This window comes from Cynara cardunculus, unplaced genomic scaffold (genome assembly GCF_001531365.2).
Source record: "Cynara cardunculus var. scolymus isolate 2C unplaced genomic scaffold, CcrdV1 Un_Scaffold_2873, whole genome shotgun sequence".
Taxonomy (NCBI): domain Eukaryota; kingdom Viridiplantae; phylum Streptophyta; class Magnoliopsida; order Asterales; family Asteraceae; genus Cynara; species Cynara cardunculus.
Window position 1 is genome coordinate 54871 of NW_020201253.1, and position 8533 is coordinate 63403.

General features: G+C 36.8%; 1 pseudogene; it reads right to left on the reverse strand.

Annotated features, from left to right (window-relative positions):
• The window catches only part of LOC112503327, a 17777-nt pseudogene extending 9913 nt beyond the window's left edge, over nucleotides 1–7864 (reverse strand).
• Between the last annotated feature and the right edge of the window lie 669 nt (nucleotides 7865–8533).

The following is an 8533-nucleotide window of genomic DNA, read 5'->3' on the forward strand; positions in this document are numbered from 1 at the left end:
GATTTTTAACAAAGAAATTTGTTTATCCATATATTTTGAATACACCATCGTGTCACTATCCCCGGTCCGGACACCACATAGAGATATGGGTGGAAAGCTAAAAGATAGTGAAATGGTGAAGTCCGAGAGGAATGCCTTCAAAATAGATGGTGGAACTTAGTTTCGAAACACTGCTTGCTGTAGCATTCCTTTGGCATTGCTACAGCATTAGCTGCTGGAATTTGTGTTTGGGTCTCACCTTAAGTCTTACACCCTTGCTTCTTTTATATATTCTGTATTCTGTTTTGGATACCTTAAAATCAAAGAAAAGTCTTCAAAATCGTCATCTGAAATCATCTCTTTCATTGGACTCTAATCTAACTTTGGCTACAATCTCTGTGGACGATATTCCGGTACTTGTACCACTTATTACTTGGAAAGGCGACGTTGGGCCGTATTGTATACTTGCTTTTCGGCCCAATTTCATTAAGTCTAAAGGTGTGAAATATAACCGACCACTAACCTAGATATGGCAGTGATAGTAGCTTCATTTGGGTTTATCTTGTTCGATATCATGTGATTAAAAATGCTGAAGCCTTTCTCAATTGCCATTTCTCTGGTGCCTTCAATATAGTTGGAACATATGTAGAGGAAGCAATTCAAATGGTGGAGATTGAGTTTGAGGTTTTGAGGAATTGCGGAATCAAATAGAGAGATTGTGCCTGTGAAGTCTTTCTTTTTGGAGCACATACTGAAATCAGATCGAAGTTTCAACCCTGGCGTTAGGATTTTTTTTCCATATATATTATCAGATGATACATGGTTCTTCCACCAAAAATCAAAATTTTCATGATTTTCAGTCTAGGATAATGATCTTTTATGGATAAAGAACTACTTTATAATTTGTAATAATAAAGTTCATGTTGACATATAGCATATTAGCATTTCACAGGGTATATCATCACTCCCTCACCTTCTAAGAGATCCCTTCAATAATCAAGACAACAAGTTTATCTTCTATTTGTATGCAAACCATTGGTGATTCATCTATTGTTTCATCAGTTATGGATTTCATAACTAATACTTTTAGTTTCTTACAAGTGTTGTTGTTCGTTTAAGGGGGAGTATTATGTATATGTATATGTATATGTATATGTATATGTATATGTATATGTATATGTATATGTATATGTATATGTATATGTATATGTATATGTATNATATGTATATGTATATGTATATGTATATGTATATGTATATGTATATGTATATGTATATGTATATGTATATGTATATGTATATGTATATGTATGTGCAGGATACACTTCTTTTATATTTAGTCTCCACTACATGTCACGGTCACACTTCTACTCCCACTTCGTTGATATTTAATATTTTTTCTTTATGAGTTGTGAGCATATCAATACATTACATATATATGTTAAGAATAGATCAATATTTTTCTTCTTTGTTACTCATGAATGATGAATCTAACCCTTTTACGTGACAAGATCAATGCCTCATAGCAACCCTAGATCAAAAACCATCAACAGAAGGAAGGCCACATAAGAAAAACCATCAACAGAAAAAATAATCGAGATTCCAGGTTGTGGCGGACCCAGGATTTTTGTTGAGCGAATGCACCTTTAAATTGGATGCCTGCAAAGTCACTTGATGTGTTTTTAGCCGAATTCCACAGGTGGAGAGGGAAATTTTAAGTTTTTTTTGTTGATTTCGAAGGATTTCTTAAGTTTTTTTGGTTGATTCGGAGAGACTGTTTTTGTTTTCTTTGGTTGATTTCCAAAAATTTCTCAACTTTTAGGATTTTATTCTTGTTATTGTTTACCTTTTTTCTAAGTTTCTAATTTTATTTCCTTATGCATCTAGGATTTTAGTACTAAACATGTTGTTCTGCAAATTAAAGTTAACTAACCAAATTAAAAGAACCTTAGATTGACTAATACCAAATTTAGGACAAAAACATCTATCAAGAGTAAAACTCAATTACTCAATCTACAAACTCAGAACAAACAAATAAACCATGTAAATATAACTGCATAACATTATAATTAATCAATTTAGGGCAAATGACAAATATCAAATTCAGTGCAAAATTTTAAATTTGAGTTAGGGTTTTGGGAAAAAACCTGAATGAAAGATTGAGAGAGTGACTGAATGATTGTATCACTAAGAGAACTGGCCGGAGCCGGCGAACGACAATGAGGGCGCTGGGCATAGGCAGAACGCGAGGCCGTGAGGGGGAAGATCGGCGTTGTTCCTGTTTGTTTCCAATTTTCAGGTTTTTAGATGTTACAGTAAATTACAAAAATAGTCCTTGAACTATTGGTCAACGTGCATACGTTTCGTCACTTTTTAATTAAATTACAAAAATCGTCCATGTTGTTTATTCAAACTCAAGTTTTTGTTCCTTGACTTCCACTATTGAAATATACTCTTGTGGTTGGGTTCGTGACCAAAATAATCCAACGTTTTTAACCAATTACATTTTTAACCCGAGATTATAAAACTTTCAACTTTAACTATCCATTACTCGGTTAGCATGAACATGTGCATACAGGGACTATTTTGCAAAAAAAAAAGTCTGACTTGATGTGATCTGACTCTCAACTTGATGATGCATTACCAAAACGTGAAAAAACTCGTGTTAAAAAACGTGAGTTGTCTGAACGCAAATGCAGATACACATTATATGGATCTGTGTTTGCATTCAAGGTAACTTTTAATTAATTTACAAACCGTAAAGTAACAAAGTTGTATTTAAAGTAACAAAGGCATTGCAGAATCAATATTGCGCAGTTGATTTTTTTCGGCTACCAGATGCCTTCCTAGCTGCTCTCATAGTTTCTTCATCTGTTGGTAATGTACTTGGACAATCGCGATGATTATGTCCCTTTTGACCGCATCTACTACATTGTTTCTCATACACGACCTCTTATTGGGAAGGAATGCGTTCACGGGTACCTTATCGATTTCCTCGTTTTTTATCCACAAGAGATGGTTTCACGGTCATATATTCAGCGGGATATTTACATGCCGCAGGAGGATTAACATGATTTAGTGCATCCATGTATGTAGCTCGATAAATTTGCGTCGTGTAGTATTTTATCGCCCAAAAATTCGTTTATGTCATTCCATTCCTCCTGCAAACTGCTACCACATGGTAAACCAGATAGTTGTCATTTCCTACAACTACAAGTCTGCTCTAGTAGATACACAACACCATTCCTATGGCCATCTCTTACTTCAAACACGGTGCTGGTAACATTGTGTGTGTGTGTCCATGTTGCATTTTTGTTAATTCTTTTAATTACTTTTTTCCTCCGCCCAAGGGTTAAGCTCTTGTTCAAGTGAGACTGCATAATGTATAGCTCATTAAGGTTAAAAACATATTTTACGTAAACACAAATATGTAGTTGTTTATATATTTACCTCAAACTTCCAACGTCCGTACTACAGTTGTTGCAGTGAGATGCGGAAAAAATCAATTAGCATCAAGATTGGAAGGCGTCATGCATACCTTGACAATGCGTTTACGAACTCCGTACTATTGGAAGTCATGACATTGTAACACATTCCAGCGAGATGTGTTCTTGGCCATTTCGTTTTGTCAGCATCGTTAAGTGTTTTTATTATACTGGCTGGTAGAGCTTGACGAAGCTCGACTAACTTTTGTTCAAAATCTCCCATCGTATAAGCTTTGTAAGTCCTCCACCAAAAAACACGTACTCTAACTTTCTCAATCACAGACATTGATTCTTGAGAATTTGGAGAAGATAATTTTTTTTTTGTAAAAACTAGATTAAAACGTATATATCTCATATTTTAGAAAAACCTGATATATAAGGGGTTCAGGCTGAAACATTAGAAGTTGAATGGTGTGTATCCGGAAGGAACAAAATTGAAAAAAAAAACAAAAAAAATAAAAGGTGGGTCCCTTACGCACTGGCCAGTGCATAAAAATTAGGGTTTGGATCATGTCACATCAAGTCAATTTTTTTTTTTGCAAAATGGTCCCTGTACGCACATGTTCAATGCTAACCGAGTATTGGGTGATTTAAATTGAAAGTTTTATAATCTAGGATTAAAAATGTAATTGGTTGAAATGTTGGGTTATTTTGGTCATGAACCCTATGCGGTTTGCATTCGTTGTGGTTTTCATCATTCCCCCGATGGTCGTTAAGTTCCATATATGTTCCTAACAAACTCACATGAGCTTTGGTACTGTGGCAATTTCCCTTTCTTTATCGGTCTTTAGTCAAACTTGTTGAAAACACTCAAGAACATTAAAAACAAAAATAAAAACAAAAACCCAATAACATCTATAAACCAAGGGAAAGCTGATGCAAATTAAAATTCAAATACTATGAACATATACAACAAATTAGTTCATATCATCATACTATGATTGTATGCATCTCAGGAACACAAAGTTAGGGGTCGTTTACCAAACAGTTACCCGGGTAAGCGTTACCAAGTCACATTACCTCACCGGATGAATATGGTAAGGACTAAGAATCTTACCCGGTAAGAACGAGACAAGGACCATGAATCTTACCCGATAAGTGAGGACGGCGACTCTTACCATGGTAAGCGCTTACCGGGTGAATTGTTGCATACAACGTTGTTTTGATGGACTAAAATCTTATCCGGTAAGTAAATAATAGTGTTAAACTTTACCGGTAAGCACTTACCGGGTAAGTGTTTGGTAAACGACCCCTTAGAATTGCTAGTAATTGCAAGTTAGCATATCGGAGAGCTGGTTGCATCTCTTTGGTCCTTCACATCTCATCTTAACATCTCAAACCCCATGTAAATTCTCACACGATCCTTCTTCTTCTTCATTCCAGTATATCAAAATACAGAACTAAAACAAGTATCAAATATAAATTGATTAACACCCTTTAAATCTTAAGCTCAAGTGGTGACATGATACAGTCACGGTGATGGAGATCACGGAGGGCCATTGTGGAAGCAATGTCATGTAGGAGCAAATGGAGCTGGAGGTGTTGGCATAGACGGACCTAGATTTTTTTTTCAAGTGGTAGTATATTTGACTATAAGAAAAAATATAGGGATATTTACACAAAATTATCATTGTTTTGTTGATTAATTCATTGATTTTTATATGTGAGGTCATGTGTTCAAATTTTTTATTGCAATTTTTTTTCTTCTGAAATATAATAAATCTGAAATTAAAAGCTAAGAACTAAAAAAAAATGAGACTAATAGTATTCGAACTCGGGTCAGGTGGAAACAAGGTGTTACAAATTGAAAATACATATGGTGGCACACAACAAATGGATATGGTGCACTTTTCACGATCCTATGATTTTTTACACTATGACGAAGAAATGATGCAGTGACCCGTGCCAGCGTATCCAATATACTAGGTCCTTCCCTTGGTGTTGGCAGAGGTGAAGGTGTACGTGGAGGTGGTTTAAGTCATGAGGTGGCTTTCGAGCTAAGGTAAGTGATGTGGCAAAAATCGTAAGTGTTCATACAGTGGGCACAAAGTCCCCACAGTGGCGGTGCAAGCACACGCTGACACTATGATCATTTTCAAGTAATAGAGTGGTATAGTACCAAGATTGTTTTCACAGGGACTGGACTTACTGAGAATCAGAGACTTTCATGAACTTCTTGAGCATGTTTCGGTTTGAGAATAAAAGTTGAGTTTTGTTTGTGCAAAGCTTAGAAATATGAAATAAACCTTAAATATTAAAAGATGGGTATGGGTGTAAGCTTCCCTTAAGAAAATTGTTGGAACAGTTTGGTCAGGAACTCATGGGACTTCTATAAGAACTCCGATCTCTCAAAAGTGAATACTTATATACTATGCCCACAGAGTGCCCACAAAGCGTCCTGTTTTATCAATTTTAAACTTGCCGAATTAGCTAATAGATAAAAAGATATCTTAAACTTCAAAGTGATCAGCTCATCTACGTTGAGCTTAAGTCCCGACTTAAATGACCAAGCTTAAGAATTAATAAAATTGGCAACACTCAAGTACGCCTTCAAATTCTTAAGTTTGACTCACACCCACACCCAAAAGGGTGCTTAGCTCATAATAAAATTAGAAAACATAGAGGAAACAGAAGAAGAAAAATGCATAAGAAATACTTGAACTGAAATTGCACTTAAACTGTTGCCCACAGGGGGTATACAATGCACAGTGGCGAGAATTAAAGACTAAGTACGAAAACAAAATTAAATGCATAAATTAAACTTGCTCTGCTGCTCTAGAGCTTGAGAGAATGCTCCAAGGTTGCTTGGCTGAATTGTTGATGGATTGATTGTCTTCCAAGTGAGAGAAAAGCTTCAATATATAGTGAAAAAGTGAGAACCGGACAAACTCTTCGCCCAAAGGAAGAAATTCTTAATCGACTAGAGGGTAAAGACCCCCCATCACTTCTTGTCTACTTTTCAAGCCTTGTCACTTTTTCTTGAAAGGTTGAAAAAGGTAAAGTTACCTAACCCTTAAATTAAGGAAAAAGTAATTAAGGATTTTTCATTAAAATAATGGTAGGGTTACTTTTAAGACATTTTTTAATCCAACAAGGCCCATTCTTCAAAATAATTCAAGATTTTCGGATCTGACTTTAGAATTAAATCCCTTTAACACTCAGGAGAGCCAGTATTTGAATTTTGTCAAAATCCATCTTGAAGAAAATATGTCATAGGAAGAATGTGAGTAGAAAGTAAGCATAATACCAACAGCAATGGGTTTTCAGAAAATAATCAAATTCTTGACCTTTCATCACCTCTTAACATATTTTGGACCAAAAATACAGGATAGGAGCAAAATGGGTACCAAAGACACAATAAAATAGGGGTATTGAACAACAAATAACTCTCATAAATTGAGAGTTATCACACCCCCAAACTTGAGGTATTACTTGTCCTCAAGTAAAAGAAAAATAAATAAAAAGACACCTAAAGAAAGGAACAAGAACGAAACTTACAGAAGGTGTTGGAAATTTGTCTAGTAAAGAGGATGTACAACTTCCTTGCTTGATCTTCGTAGTGTTGTCATTTATCAGTAGGGCTTTAGGGTTAGTGTTTTAGGCAAAAGCAGCGTGTATCGCACCCCCAAACTTATCCTATACTACAAAAGGGTTTGAAACAAAAGTTCTAATCGATTCACTTTTGAGTACTTGGAAAAAGTTTGTGACCCATTTCTTGGCATAAACTTGCCCTTTTGGATAACCGGGTTTTTTATTTTCGTCTTCCGATTTTTCGAAGACCGATTCTTCTTTTTTTGTTTTGTTTTGTTTTCTATATATATATTTCATACCTCCCAATTTTTCGAAGGTATATATTTTTTTTGACACATCCCCCCAAACTTAATATCAACAATGTCCCCATTATAGCAAAAGGGACTAAAAGTGTACGGGTTAGGTGCAAGGGGAAAACTGTTTGGGTTTAAAATAGAAGGACTTACGTCCTCTTAACTTAAACACTACTAAAAATCATCCAATGATATAGTACCTAAAACGAATAATGGAACTAGACAAAACAAAATGAAATCCAACACCATGTCATTTTATATTCACACAAAAGAAATGACTATTCCGTAAATCATACACAAAAGACGGAATGAAATGTATCTGTACCCCGAAATGATATACCAAAAATAATGTTTTAAGAGGTAATGATGAAAAGTCGAGAATTAAACCATTTCCTTCAAAACTGCTTACTGTGGGTAAGTAGGGGTCGCATCTGCTTCCTTGGAGCTTGGGACAGCAGGAGCAGTAACAAGAACAGGGGCAACATGCATGATAGCAGTGGTAGCAACAACAGGTGCATCAACAGTAACATGAGAAGCAGGAGCAAAAGTGGCAGCAACAGAAGTAGTGACCGGCATGGGAGTCTGCAAAGGCGGGAAACATCATACCTGAGGGGCATAGACCACTTGGAAACCTTGGAATTTGGGTTGCCAAGAGGGAGTCTTGACGCCCCTAAAGTTGTCGTTCCACTCGGTTCCAGTCTCGTGTATACGCCCAAAAGCGGGCTGTCTTCTTTTCCAAGTCCGAGACTCGTTCTTCTATGCTCCCCACCTTCTTCAATATCGCACCCAATTTCTGATTAGTTTCGACCCATTGGAGCGCCAAAACAGAAAGCCAAGTGGCTGACCCATAACCCGAGCCCAAAGGATTGCTTGGAGGTGGCTCAGACGGGCTAGCCTCATCATGGGCAAAATGCGGGATCTCCACAGATGGCTCGGTCATGGGGACAACAGGCGGCTCTTTAACAGGGGCGACGGGTGGCTCGGTAGTGGTGACAGCCGGTGGTTCAGAAACAGCAGCAACCTGCAGCTCGGGAACATCAACCGATGGCTCATTTGTATGAACATTTGGCATTGGCACCACTGGTTCTTCCGAAACTCTCTCGACCAGAACGGGATCCTACAAATTTAAAAAGGGCCGAGAGGCTCTTTCCTGACGGTCGACCGTGTTTTGTCCCAAAAAGGGTGAGCCGAAAACTATTGTATCCTCATCATTTGTAGGGACCTTAGCTTTGGCCATAAACTTTG